The sequence below is a fragment of the Myxocyprinus asiaticus genome, chromosome 29 (genome assembly GCF_019703515.2).
Source record: "Myxocyprinus asiaticus isolate MX2 ecotype Aquarium Trade chromosome 29, UBuf_Myxa_2, whole genome shotgun sequence".
Lineage (NCBI taxonomy): Eukaryota > Metazoa > Chordata > Actinopteri > Cypriniformes > Catostomidae > Myxocyprinus > Myxocyprinus asiaticus.
This window is the reverse complement of record NC_059372.1, coordinates 39,520,469-39,535,038: the sequence shown is the minus strand read 5'-3', so window position 1 is coordinate 39,535,038 and position 14,570 is coordinate 39,520,469.

Below are 14,570 nucleotides of genomic sequence, written 5' to 3'. Positions count from 1 at the left end.
CCCTTCATATATGTGTGGTTGTGTTCTGCATTGTGTCTGATTTATTGATTTTTATTTGACAAAAACAAACACACACACAAAATCTGTATTTTAGTATTTCCCATTCACTTCCAATGTTGGGTCAAAATGTTTTTGTTTTTTTTAACGACCCCTTAGACTTGTGTGTTCAGATAGCTAGTGGAGGAAAAGTCACCAAGTTTTGTAGCACTTAAAGGATACCATTTTTTATTAAAGAAAAAAAAAAACGGGTCCAAAAAGGCCAGAACAGCGCACAAGGGTTAAGCATAATTGATGTAAGAACATGCATTTACAGTAAACATTCAATATTACATTACAGCAATCAGTGATTTACTGCAACAATGCAATGTAGCACAGATGGTTTTTAATTTGTTTTCATTAAGCAATCAGCTACAGACCATTTAGCTCACCATTTCTTAGCAGTGTGTGGTCATAGCTTCTCCATAATCTTCCAGTTGAAAGAAGTTTGTGTAGCTTACCGTTTTTTAGACCAGCTAAATTTCTGAAACATTTTACAGATGACAATACATCACTTTTTAGGAAGCTGAGATCAGCTGTATATCAACATCAAGCAAATAAAAATATGGACAAAATTATTGAATATTTATATTATCAATTGCATATGGGAATTAATAAATCATTCTTATGTTCATTTATTTTGCACACACTGTCTAGCTGTTTTTTAATGCATCCAGAGAACGTGTCGTTTGAGAAAAGGTGATATCAGAATGCACTGAAACAAGCTCAGTAAAATAAAACATCCAAAATGGTAGACAAGTCGACAGAAATGTCAACTACAAGTAAAATATACAGTGCATCCGGAAAGTATTCACAGCGCTTCACTTTTTCCACATTTTGTTATGATACAGCTTTATTCCAAAATGGATTAAATTCATTATTTTCCTCAAAATTCTACAAACAATACCCCATAATGACAATGTGAAAGAAGTTTGTTTGAAATCTTGGTAAATTTATTAAACACCCACACATGTACATAAGTATTCACAGCCTTTGCTCAATACTTTGTTGAAGCACCTTTGGCACCAATTACAGCCTCAAGTCTTTGAGTATGCTACAAGCTTGGCACACCTATTTTTGGGCAGTTTCTCCCATTCTTCTTTGCAGGACCTCTCAAGCTCCATCAGGTTGGATGGGGAGCATCGGTGCACAGCCATTTTCAGATCTCTCCAGAGATGTTCAATCGGGTTCAAGTCTGGGCTCTGGCTGTTTCTCATGGTCTGAGAGTCCTTCAGGTGCCTTTTGGCAAACTCCAGATGGGCAGTCATGTGCCTTTTACTGAGGAGTGGCTTCCGTCTGGCCACTCTACCATACAGGCCTGATTGGTGGAGTGCTGCAGAGATGGTTGTTCTTCTGGAAGGTTCTCCTCTCTCCACAGAGAAATGCTGGAGCTCTGTCAGAGTGACCATCGGGTTCTTGGTCACCTCCCTGACTAAGGCCCTTCTTCCCCAATCGCTCAGTTTGGCCGGGCGGCCAGCTCTAGGAAGAGTCCTGGTGGTTCCAAACTTCTTCCATTTACGGATGATGGAGGCCACTGTGCTCATTGGGACCTTCAATGCTGCAGAAATTTTTATGTACCCTTCCCCAGATCTGTGCCTCGATACAATCCTGTCTCGGAGGTCTACAGACAATTCCTTGGACTTCATGGCTTGGTTTGTGCTCTGACATGCACTGTTAACTGTGGGACCTTATATAGGCAGGTGTGTGCCTTTCCAAATAATGTCCAATCAACTGAATTTACCACAGGTGGACTCCAATCAAGTTGTAGAAACATCTCAAGGAAGATCAGTGGAAACAGAATGCACCTGAGCTCAATTTTGAGTGTCATGGCGAAGGCTGTGAATACTTATGTATGTGATTTTTTTTATTTTGTTTTTTATTTTTAATAAATTTGCAAAGATTTCAAACAAACTTCTTTCACTTTGTCATTATGGGGTATTGTTTGTAGAATTTTGAGGAAAATAATGAATTTAATCCATTTTGGAATAAGGCTGTATCATAACAAAATGTGGAAAAAGTGAAGCGCTGTGAATATTTTCCGGATGCACTGTACTTATTATTCATTAAATACTGAAGAAAATACAATCTACTTAGGCTTACAATTCTTTTAGGAAACACAGCCCAGTTTGTTTTGGTTTTTTTCGAGAGGAACTGCTACATATTGTTTACATTAGCAATATGAAGTATATTAAACAGTCTCCTCAAATAATTGGGGGACTACCCAGTTATTATAAATGCCTGTTTGATTCTGATTGGCCAATAAAGAGAGGCAAGTCTCCAGCATTTTAGATATCATGTTAGTAAAAAATTAATAATCAGTGTTAAGATGTGAACTTGATCTATTGACCTATTTCATGTGGTGTCACTGTATGACCGCGCCGCCATGTTTGTGATCAAAATTCCATATAACTTTAATGTGCTACGCTGTGGGATTCGGCAAATGCTGGCAAAATTTTGTTTCTATTTATAATTCTTTATAATTGCTATTTAATTACCAGAGCCAAAATATAATTTTTCTTTCAATAAAGTTGTATCTTTTAAGTGGCACAGCTTAATTTCGAGTCAGATGCAATTAAACTGGAAATGCACATAGGACGATGCTATTCATAACACCCAGACTGCATAAAAGGTATGTCATAATGGTAACACATTGTAATAAATAAAAAGCACTATAATGTGAATCTATAGTACATATTTTAAGTGTATAATGTCAGCCAATAAACAACACATCATAAGATCATGAAGCACAGATTCATTTATTCATACCACCAGATTAAAATGTAAAACACTAATATGCCTCAGTTGCATTCTGTGTATTCTTCATTAAAAGTAGCTCTTACATATACAGGTGCATCTCAATAAATTAGAATGTCGTGGAAAAGTTCATTTATTTCAGTAATTCAACTCAAATTGTGAAACTCGTGTATTAAATAAATTCAATGCACACAGACTGAAGTAGTTTAAGTCTTTGGTTCTTTTAATTGTGATGATTTTGGCTCACATTTAACAAAAACCCACCAATTCACTATCTCAAAAAATTAGAATATTTTGACATGCCAATCAGCTAATCAACTCAAAACACCTGCAAAGGTTTCCTGAGCCTTCAAAATGGTCTCTCAGTTTGGTTTACTAGGCTACACAATCATGGGGAAGACTGCTGATCTGACAGTTGTCCAGAAGACAATCACTGACACGCTTCACAAGGAGGGTAAGCCACAAACATTCATTGCCAAAGAAGCTGGCTGTTCACAGAGTGCTGTATCCAAGCATGTTAACAGAAAGTTGAGTGGAAGGATAATTGTGGAAGAAAAAGATGCACAACCAACCGAGAGAACCGCAGCCTTATGATTGTCAAGCAAAATCGATTCAAGAATTTGGGTGAACTTCACAAGGAATGGACTGAGGCTGGGGTCAAGGCATCAAGAGCCACCACACACAGACGTGTCAAGGAATTTGGCTACAGTTGTCGTATTCCTCTTGTTAAGCCACTCCTGAACCACAGACAACGTCAGAGGCGTCTTACCTGGGCTAAGGAGAAGAACTGGACTGTTGCCCAGTGGTCCAAAGTCCTCTTTTCAGATGAGAGCAAGTTTTGTATTTCATTTGGAAACCAAGGTCCTAGAGTCTGGAGGAAGGGTGGAGAAGCTCATAGCCCAAGTTGCTTGAAGTCCAGTGTTAAGTTTCCACAGTCTGTGATGATTTGGGGTGCAATGTCATCCGCTGGTGTTGGTCCATTGTGTTTTTTGAAAACCAAAGTCACTGCACCCGTTTACCAAGACATTTTGGAGCACTTCATGCTTCCTTCTGCTGACCAGCTTTTTAAAGATGCTGATTTCATTTTCCAGCAGGATTTGGCACCTGCCCACACTGCCAAAAGCACCAAAAGTTGGTTACATGACCATGGTGTTGGTGTGCTTGACTGGCCAGCAAACTCACCAGACCTGAACCCCATAGAGAATCTATGGGGTATTGTCAAGAGGAAAATGAGAAACAAGAGACCAAAAAATGCAGATGAGCTGAAGGCCAGTGTCAAAGAGACCTGGGCTTCCAAACCACCTCAGCAGTGCCACAAACTGATCACCTCCATGCCACGCCGAATTGAGGCAGTAATTAAAGCAAAAGGAGCCCCTACCAAGTATTGAGTACATATGCAGTAAATGAACATACTTTCCAGAAGGCCAACAATTCACTAAAAATGTTTTTTTTATTGGTCTTATGATGTATTCTAATTTTTTGAGTTAGTGAATTGGTGGGTTTTTGTTAAATGTGAGCCAAAATCATCACAATTAAAAGAACCAAAGACTTAAACTACTTCAGTCTGTGTGCATTGAATTTATTTAATACACGAGTTTCACAATTTGAGTTGAATTACTGAAATAAATGAACTTTTCCACGACATTCTAATTTATTGAGATGCACCTGTAGATGAGATTATCAGAGACATTTTGTAATACTGTGACCAAATCAGAGCAGAAAACAACACAAACATGTGTTACTTCTGAATGAGAGATGTTCACGGTGATGTACCGATAGGCGTGTGCACTCACTGGTCACACCTTAGACTCAAAGGCATACAGAGATAAATCGTGGATAAAATATATTTAAATGTCTGCGAACGTCAAATTTGGCAATATTTGTGATGACCTCAGACCTGTATACACCTCTCAGGGACTTTGCATGGATCAAAAGCAGTTTTTGATGTTTTTTCTTGATATCGTTTTACGGGTGTTTTTCCATTCACTGCCATTATTTTCTCCCCCTGATGGTCACAAAAATGGCGGCTGTGGGGAAAAAGTGACGTAACTGAAACGGGTCAATATAAGGCACACTGTTGTGGATTATAAATAACGGGACTTGACACCAGCTATAAATTCAGAATTTACTAAATGTTTCTTTCAATTCATGAGTTGGAATTTGAATTGGAATGACAGGAAGAGGAATTGAATGTATTGTTACATTTCTTTGAATTACAGTCACATTTGAATAATTATGCCTATTTATCTATACCTCAGCAACAGAATTTAAATTAATAGTTCCTATTGTTACATCAGGAACAAAGCACATGAACACGAATCATGCAATATCTGTCTTTGATCTCGTAGGTGGCTGATCCACTACGAGAATTGAGACTCGAAAGCACTAATTTCATTAATCCCTTGACTGGAGCCATCTACTCTTGTCTACATTTAAGGTGAAGTGTTTGGCTGCCCATTGTACAAAGAGGCCTCAGTTTGTTCCAGGGAGGCAGCAGATGCCCTGAAACTGCCCCCACCCTAATCCTAACTATATGGAGCCTGTAAGTCTAAGTACCCTGCAAGGAACAACCAGAGGCACCTTTCTCCCATTGCGTGTTTGGCATCTCAGACGAGCCTAATATTTTTGCCCCTGTGCATGCTTGGCAGAGGACAAATAAGGCAGAACCACAAGCCATTTTTTTTCAGTGTAGATTTGTTTGAAAAAAAGCTTTAATCCAACTTATCAATGCTTATTGGTTCGACTTAAAAAAACAAAAAGAGTATATTGTAATACAAAAGCTGCATCGAGAGGCATTACTTGTGTTCCTGAAAGTTGATCTAAGAATATGTTTACAGTGCTGTTACATCCCTGCCTGGGTTGGCAGTGTGTATTGTTAGTTTCACACTCTCTCTCTCTCTCTCTCTCTCTCTCTCCTCCCTCTCTCTTCTTGTATGGTTAGAATATAAAACCCATTAATTGTCTAAATTAATTGGGCTGGGTTAATTAGTGTTCACAGGTGTTAGAAGCCATTATAAACACTCAGTTAGTGGCTTTCTGGGGAAGGAAAAAGGAGAGCTTGAGTGTGAAAAAATTACTTTTAAATGTTTTGAGTGGAATTTTGTGTAAAAAGAAAATTGATGAGTGACTGTGACTATTGCATGTATGAGTGCTGTGTGTTTAAAAATGGTGGGGGTGAGAAGAGATTCAGATAAAGTGGAAGAAAGAGATTCTTTTCTTTTTGGGGATTGGATTATTTTTAAGACAAAGAGGAAGAAAAAACTTCCCTTCTTTTGGGGGTTATTTGTTTATTTGGGAATCCAGTGGGCTGGTGCTTGAAGGAGAGATGTCTGTCTGTCTGTCTGTCTGTCTCTCTCTATCTCCGGTAGATGGTACAGGTTACCAGTGTGTAGGTATAATTGTTTTAAAATCTTTTATACCTACTTCAATTAAAATGTTAAATTACAAATTAATCAAATATCAAGATAAGATGGAGTAGGGTATTGATGGGTCTGTATAACGTTTTACTTTGTTAAAACGCTAAAATAGCCGCAAACTTGTCGCTTGTTATTTTCACATGCAAATGAGCTTTTGATTTGCCGCAAATCTTTGCCAGAAGTTTGCAGCTCTTTGTCGGTAGTGGTGTACCTCCAGAAAACCTTTGGCAACAATGGACAATTTGCCGCAAGTTTGCCGCAAAGCTCATTTGCATGTGAAAATTATCGGTGGCGAATTTGCCGCAACTCGATTTTCGTCAGTTTTTTTTATTTATTTTTTTTATTGTGTTGCTACATTTTATGAATTAATGTAATACCGAGATATGTTGGAGTAGGGTATTTATGGGCCTGTATAATGTTTTAAATTTATTTTTTTAAACATGTTTTTATCTTTTTTATTTTGTGACATCTTGTAATGCATTTATATTTATAGTGTGAAATGGTGGTATTATTTAATTGGTTTGTTATTCATGATTGGATGGAACGTCAAGTCATTGTGAATGTGAATGCACCTCGAGTCCAAGACAAATTTCCCTTTGGGGACAATAAAGTGTATTTCATTCATTTCATTGAGGAATATTTGAGATCTGTGCTCTTAGCTCTTCCCAAGTCCTGTCTTGAAGAATCTTTAATTTTGAAAGACTCCTGAATTTTTAGCTGTACCCTTGTACAGGGGCAGACTGGGAAGAAAATTCAGCCCGGGATTTACATAGAAACTGGCCCAAAAGTTGTTGAGCGGGGGGTTGCTGTCCTTTTCTGCATATGGCTGCTCCCTTCCGCATATCGCGGAATGGCACATTCTGCATAACGCGGTAGCCCCATTTTGCGGCCGGCCCACCGGGAAAAGTCCCGGTTCTCTCAATGGCCAGTACACTCATATTGTTTTACCAGCAGAGCTTCCACCACTACTCTATCTGTCTCTGACCTAATCAGAATAAATTACACCTCCTCTCCCTCCCTATTTTAGTCTGACCACCATTTATTTAATTTCAGTCAATTTTAGTTATATCCCCTTCCCTCATTTAAATTCAAATTCAGGAATTGAATTGGCATTCTCAATTCTCTTTTAAATAGCACACAACCCTGATCTGTATTCCAGTGCTCTACTTCTACTACACCACAATTCTCAACAATGGTAATCTCTGGTGCGGGCATCTCAGTGCCCTGCTTTTGATCAGTGAATCATTCAAATTGGGTTGAGCAAAAGTCAACAATTCCCTTTGTCATCAAATAACGTCAATCTGAAGAGAAAAGTAAAAAGGGTTAGGATTAGGGTTACTGCAAAAGTGCACTCCCTTTACTACACTGTAACCCTCATCAAGGGTAATCTGTGGTGCAGGCTCCTCCCAACCCCTTAAGCTACTGTATTTGCTCATAAGTAATTAATAGTTTTATCACTGATGTGAAATACTTATGTGTTGCTTTTTGCAAGCAATGTGTTAATGGCAAATAACTTTTCTTATTAGCTAGTTGACGGATTGCCTCAAAAAGATATCTTTTATTGTCCATAATAATTACAGTACATCCTTTGTCAGCTGCTTTAAAAAAATGTCATGGTTGGTCTGCAAGGATATAAGGGTGGCATGTTGCTCAGTGTGTCATGCCACATGAGATAAAATACTGTAGCTTTTACAGCTCTCAAAAGAAAAACTCCACAACATTATGCAGAACCCAGTGTTTAATGTTCCATGATGCACTTTTCTTAAAGAGAAAGTAGCAGTGTCCATAACAGTTAAGTCTGATTTACACTTCTGCGTTGAACCTATGCTGTAGGGCCTATAGTAGTGATTTTAATTCATCTTAGTGACTCGAGTCTTTTGATTCTGCTCAATAAAAAGATTCTTTCTGGTTCGTTCATTGATTCATTCATTGACTATTTCTGCAAGTTACACTTTTGCGGCAGTAGATGGTGCCAAATGACCGTCTTTTACGTTTTGAACGAGAGTTAATAAGTCCAAATGTCCTTTTATTAAAATTTTCGTGTCTACATTTCTACTAGGAGACTTCAGCACTGTAAAGTGTTTAAACATAATGAGCATTTCCTCACAAATAACAACAAAACACATCTATAAATTTGTGCTCTTGTGCAACTGCTGAGCATGGCTTTATCAAGCTAAACAAAAAAAGACAACACTTGCTTAAAAATATTTAGGAGTTTCAATTACATCATTGTAATGTGTGGTCATCACTCACGTTTATTCAAAATTCATCTGGCCTCTTTATTGTTGAACAAGATTGACGAACTGATCAAACGACATGCATCTCCTCTCATTCTGTCAAACAGCAGATCCTCATCCACTAATGAGATGACTGATTCATTAATTTAGTTCACGAACAAGTTTTCTAGTACATTTCAGTTCATTCAGTCTCCTTTTGTTCATACTCAAATGACCGACTGGTTCAGTGAAGGGGTGTATTCGTTCAAGGGGTGAAACCAAAGATATGCTCCTTAACGCCCGCACTCAAATGCCATTGGCTTGGGCTATAGTCAGTCTTTATAGGCAGTAAAAGCCACCAAAGCAGTCTTGCGCCTCAAACAAGAGCTCATTGGCTTCGAAAGGGAGAGATGTCTGTGAATGAGAAATTAATCAGTGTATGGATTTGAACGAGAACGATTCACAAATGATTTGTTCAAAAAGACAGTTTCGTTCTTTTGTTAGTCGTTCGTTTCAAAAGATTCGTTCACAAACGAAACATCACTACTGTAGGCTACATGAAGCTATGGTGGTTAGGGTACAGTGCAGTGCATGCAATAGCATTAATATCTCTCAAAAAAATAGAATAAAATCTTTCTTTTGGGCAATCTTTAAAACCAAAACTTTAAAGTTTTCTTTCTTTTTTTTACCAAAAAAGTGTAAAGTGTGGACAATACCTCAGCAATTTTTAACTGTTTTAATTTATAATAATAATAAAAAAAAAGAATCTTACTAAATTAGCACACTTAAATGATTTTGCGACAGTATATTATACAGTATCATTAAAGCTTGCTCAAAATCCAGCTGTTAATCCACTGTTTCCTTCATTAGCTTGTCCATTTTGGATTGTGTTCTAAACCACAAGCCTAATAAAATGTGCAGTTATGTGACCTTTTGACCTTCTTCGTTCTGATATTATACCTGTATGTGCATTGAGTCTGGATCAAATTGAGTTACTAGTTTCCCCCAAACATCGCTTGCCACATATCCTATATCTTATGCGAAATTGCATTTATCACATATTCAAGTGTTACTTCTTTGTGACAGTAAATTATACAGCAGATTGAAGTAATGACTGTAGAAAATAGGGCTTTGCCATCAGGGTAAAAAATTTTTCTTTTTAAAATAAATAAAAATATTAAACCCTTATTTAAAATGGTAATAATAATTTTCAACATTTTATATTGTATTTTTGATCAGTGTAATGCACCCTTGGTGAACAGAGGCATTAATTTTTTAAAAACATATTGTGTTCTAAAACTTTTGAACGGTAGTGTATGTGTATACAAATAATTTTCATAAGCAATTTGTAAAGTAATTTGAGTACTTTTTCAGAAAACTACTTTAATTTTATTTGACATTATTTCTCAGTACTTGTACACAAGTGAATGATTTCTTCAGTACTTAGATTTAAAGATTTTCAGTACTCTTTCCAGCACTGTATATACATTAGTGCTGTCGGTTGTTTAAAATATTTAATTGAATAATTTTACATAGTTAATCGTGACTAAATTTGACCCTATATATATACTTTTCCTGTCAAAATGCATTTCCTTTATAGGAAAGAAAACAAAACAATATGTAACAATATAATGCTTTATTACAATTTTTCCAAACAAACCTTTCCACAGTATAAAGACAGAAATGCATTAAAATAGCACTAATTTAAAGTAATATTAAACATTTGCCAAAGTCTAAGTGGGAGTTTGACTAATTGAAAGAACTACTCCCCACACAGGTTACATATTCATTGCAATGGGCCTTAAATCTCTTAAACTCTCTCTTCTTCCACAATATTAATCTGCAGACAGACTGTGGCTATCCGCTTTGCTATAGCAATCATGAAGCCACATTCGTAATTTGCGTCAGGGCGTCAGCACCAACGTCAAATGCCACTTTGAACTACATTTGAAAAGCGCTTGCAGACAGTCTCATTCTGCGTTGTAGTGATAGTTAAGACTTTACATGCTTCTGCGGTAATTCAAATGCACCTTACATAGGCTGAAAAATATTTTCCCATCGGTGCTTGTTTTGTACAACAAACAGTTTAGAAGTCCTTTCCCCATCACTTTACTATTTACATGGAATCGTGTGTGTGTGTGTGTGTGTCCATCCATCAGTGTAATGACAGTGTAAGGTTCTGCCCTTTCAACAAATGTTTATGCTGTTAAATTATGCTTTAACGGTAAATGCGTTAATCGTGATTTTAAAAAAAAATGTACGTGTTAAACGTTTTTAATTAATCGTATGCGTTGACGCGTTGAATCTGACAGCTCTAATATACATTTATTCCTCCATGTAATCATTAAAGCTTGCTCAAAATCTGGCCGTTTAATCCACTGTTTCTCCTATATTAGCCTGTCCCTTTTTGTCCAATTTGGATTGTGCTCTAAACCCCAAGCCTAACACAATGTGCAGTTCTGTGACCTTTTGACCTTCTCCATTCTGATATTATACCTATGTGCATTGAGTTCCTAGTTTCCCCCACATATCTCTTGCCACATATCCTACATCTTAGGTGAAACTGCACTTCTCATTTTCAAGTGGAACTTCTTGTGATCTCAACTACCTCTCCATTTTTTTTGCTCCCCTAATGAACTTCTTATGTTTTAATTCCCAGTCTTTTGTTTGGAGTTTCTAATTTACTGCAAACCAACTTGACCTTTTAAATTGATATCCCCTGTAAAAGCCGTGATCATTCTGAATTCTTCACCCAACCAGCGACTCAATTAAAAATTATTTTAAGACTACTAATTTTAATATTGGTCTTACTATACTTAAAAGTGCAGTATGTAAGATTCAGAAACCCTGGTTATTAATGACACCTGTGGCCGTTAAGTGAACTGCAGCCAGCTACTTGTTGCTCGTGCCCGCGCTCATGCACACACTCCATAGGGACGCGAGTGAGCATCAGCCAAAACAATGACGTAATGTACAAAGAGATTGAATGTGATCCACTGGCATCATGCTGACAGTTGATGTAGCATAATAAAAAATACACAGTTATGATTGTTTTACTACAAACTTTGAGACTAAAACTACTTATCAGCTAACATAACATACTAATACACACATACAGCTACATACTACTGAACTATACCAGACAGTTTACTGTTGCACTGTTATGTTGCACTATTGTATGTTTTGTATGTTATATGTTGTACTATGAATAAAAAACCAGCGTATTTGCTTAAATTTATCCTGTATACCTGACTTTAGTATAAAGAGAAGATTGTTGAAAATATTTGAAAGTACGAAGCAAGGTAGCTTGCAATTCGTCAGCGTTAGCAGGCAAGGTCAAGTTAGCTAAAATTACACAGATCAGTCCTTCTGGCACTATATTTCACATGCTTTACAGTTATGTAAGCTTACCTGCCCAATAAGAAGAATGTCAATTCAGGGTCGGTTTTGATCCCCAAAATCAAATGAAGGTCCCTCCAGGAATCAAATGCCCTGCCGATGTTCACTCTAGTTTTCACTCGACCATGATCACGTTCCCGCTTAGCCAGACGGGATTCAGTATATAAAAGTTTTTTTTTTGGCTTACTCTGAGTTTTTGTAGGAGTCGGTGTTGTGCTGGGAGCCGGCCGTTTGCTGGATTCCATCTCTAAGGTAACGTTACCCAGTTCCCTATCTGTCACTCACTCGACGTTGGTGTCGATGTAGTGACACTAGGGGTCACTCTTGGGAGCCCGAGACACCTCTGGTCTTTGATAAAAGGCCAATGAAAATTGGTGAGTGGTATTTGCATGCCACTCCCCCGGACATACGGGTATAAAAGGAGCTGGTATGCAACCACTCATTCAGATTTTCTCTTTGGAGCCGAACGGTCATGCTCATTGAGCTGAATACTACTGTTCATTCACCTCTGCTGGATCTGACGGTGCATTTCAGCGGCTTCTCCCTCCTCTGCACTGGTGTACTGCAGAGAACACCCCTGGGCACTTCGGCAGAAAAACTAGAGAATATATTTTCTGGAAGAGCATTTTTCCCCTCTAAAACAGTATATATTTCTCTAAAAGAGCAGCACACACGGAACGTCTTTTTAAAGACGCGTCTTTTTAAAGATGCTTTTCCGATTGTGTGTTATTTTTGGTTGCGCTCGTTATCTCTCGCCTTCTGACGGTCACGATCACTGTCTTTCGTGTCTGGGCACTGCTCACGTGGAGACAGCATTCATGGATGGTCATGTTCTCATTAAGAGAATATGTCCATGGCAACGTTGCGGTCGCGGCTCGCCTTCGTAAGAAAGCGAGCCACCCCAGAGGTTCCCGCCTCGGTCCTTTTACGCACGGGTATGAGACCAGCGCGGCTAGCACTGGGGGAGATTTGGGTACCCCAAAGGGACCGCCTCGCCGGGTATCCCATAGACGCGCTGGCACATAGCTGGCCCCCTGGCATTCGCAAATATGCGTTTCCCCCAGTGAGTCTGCTTGCACAGACCCTGTGCAAGGTCAGGGAGGACGAGGAGCAGGTCATCCTGGTAGCACCCTACTGGCCCGCCCAGACATGGTGCTCAGACCTCACGCTCCTCGCGACAGCTCCCCCCTGGTGAATTCCCCTGAGGAAGGATCTTCTTTCTCAGGGAAGGGGCACCATCTGGCACCCGCGCCCAGACCTCTGGAATCTCCATGTCTGGCACCTGGACGAGACGCAGAAGACCTAAACTGTCTCCCACCTGCTGTGGCAAACACGATCACTCAGGCTAGGGCCCCCTCTACGAGGCGCCTGTATGCCTTTAAGTGCAGTCTGTTCACTAAGTGGTGTTCTTCCCATCGGGAAGACCCACAGAGATGCACAGTCAGATCAGTGCTTTCCTTCCTGCAAGAGAGGTTGGAAGGGAGGCTGTCCCCTTCCACCTTGAAGGTGTACATTGCTGCCATAGCATCACACCACAACGCAGTCTATGGTAAGTCCTTAGGGAAGCACGACCTGATCATCAGGTTCCTAAGAGGTGCCAGGAGGCTGAATCCCTCCAGACCACGCCTCGTTCCCTCATCGGACCTCTGTAGTTCTTCGGGGTCTACAGAGAGCCACCTTTGAGCCTTTTCAGTCAGCCGAGCTTAAGGCACTCTCCTTGAAGACTGCCCTCCTGACTGCGCTCACTTCCATCAAGAGGGTAGGTGACCTGCAAGCATTCTTTGTCAGCGAAACGTGCTTGGAGTTCAGTCCAGGTTACTCTCACGTGATCCTGAGACCCTGACCGGGCTATGTGCCCAAGGTTCCCACCACCCCTTTAGGGACTAGGTGGTGAACCTGCAAGCACTGCCCCAGGAAGAGGCAGACCCAGCCCTGTCGTCGCTGTGTCCGGTGCACGCTTTACGCATCTATTTGGATCGCATGCAGAGCTTTAGAATCTCTGAGCAGCTCTTTGTCTGCTTTGGTGCACAGCGGAAAGGAAGCACTGTCTCCAGGCAGAGGATCGCCCACTGGCTCATTGATGCAATAACTATGGCATATGTCGCCTAGGACATGCTGCCCCCGGTAGAGCTACCAGCCCATTCTACCAGGGATGTAACGGCTCCCTGGGCCCTGGCCAGGGGTGCCTCTCTAACAGACATTTGCAGAGCAGCGGGCTGGGCAACACACAACACCTGTGCAAGGTTCTACAATCTCCGGGTGGAACCGTTTCGTCCCAGGTAGTGGCACGCAACACAAGCGGATAAGCCCGGGATAGCTGGCCGGGTGTATCACTTGCACATAGCGCCTTCCACCTCCCTTGGAGCTGAAGACATGCGCCATTAATTCCCAGTAGTGTTCACAAACTTTGTTCCCTGGTTGACTTCCTCCGAGCCCTGTGGCAGTCGAGTTTTCAGAGAGACTCGCTGCTGGCCCAGTACGCGCGCTAACTAAGAGCCCTGTTCTGGGGTAGGTGCTCCGCATGTGGCGGTTCCCTGTAAGGCTAACCCCATGCAATCTATATCTTCCGCTAGTTCGTTTCCCTGCTGGCAAACTGCGTCTTCCTTGGGCAGAGCTCCTCTGCCCTAGTCTCCATGTTTGTAGGAACTCCTCCCCATTGGGCAGGATCTACCTTGAAGGCTCTCCACATGGTTGGAAAGTGATGTATTTTTCCACTTAAATATCCCCCCCTCTCTTTGGGTGAGGTGTG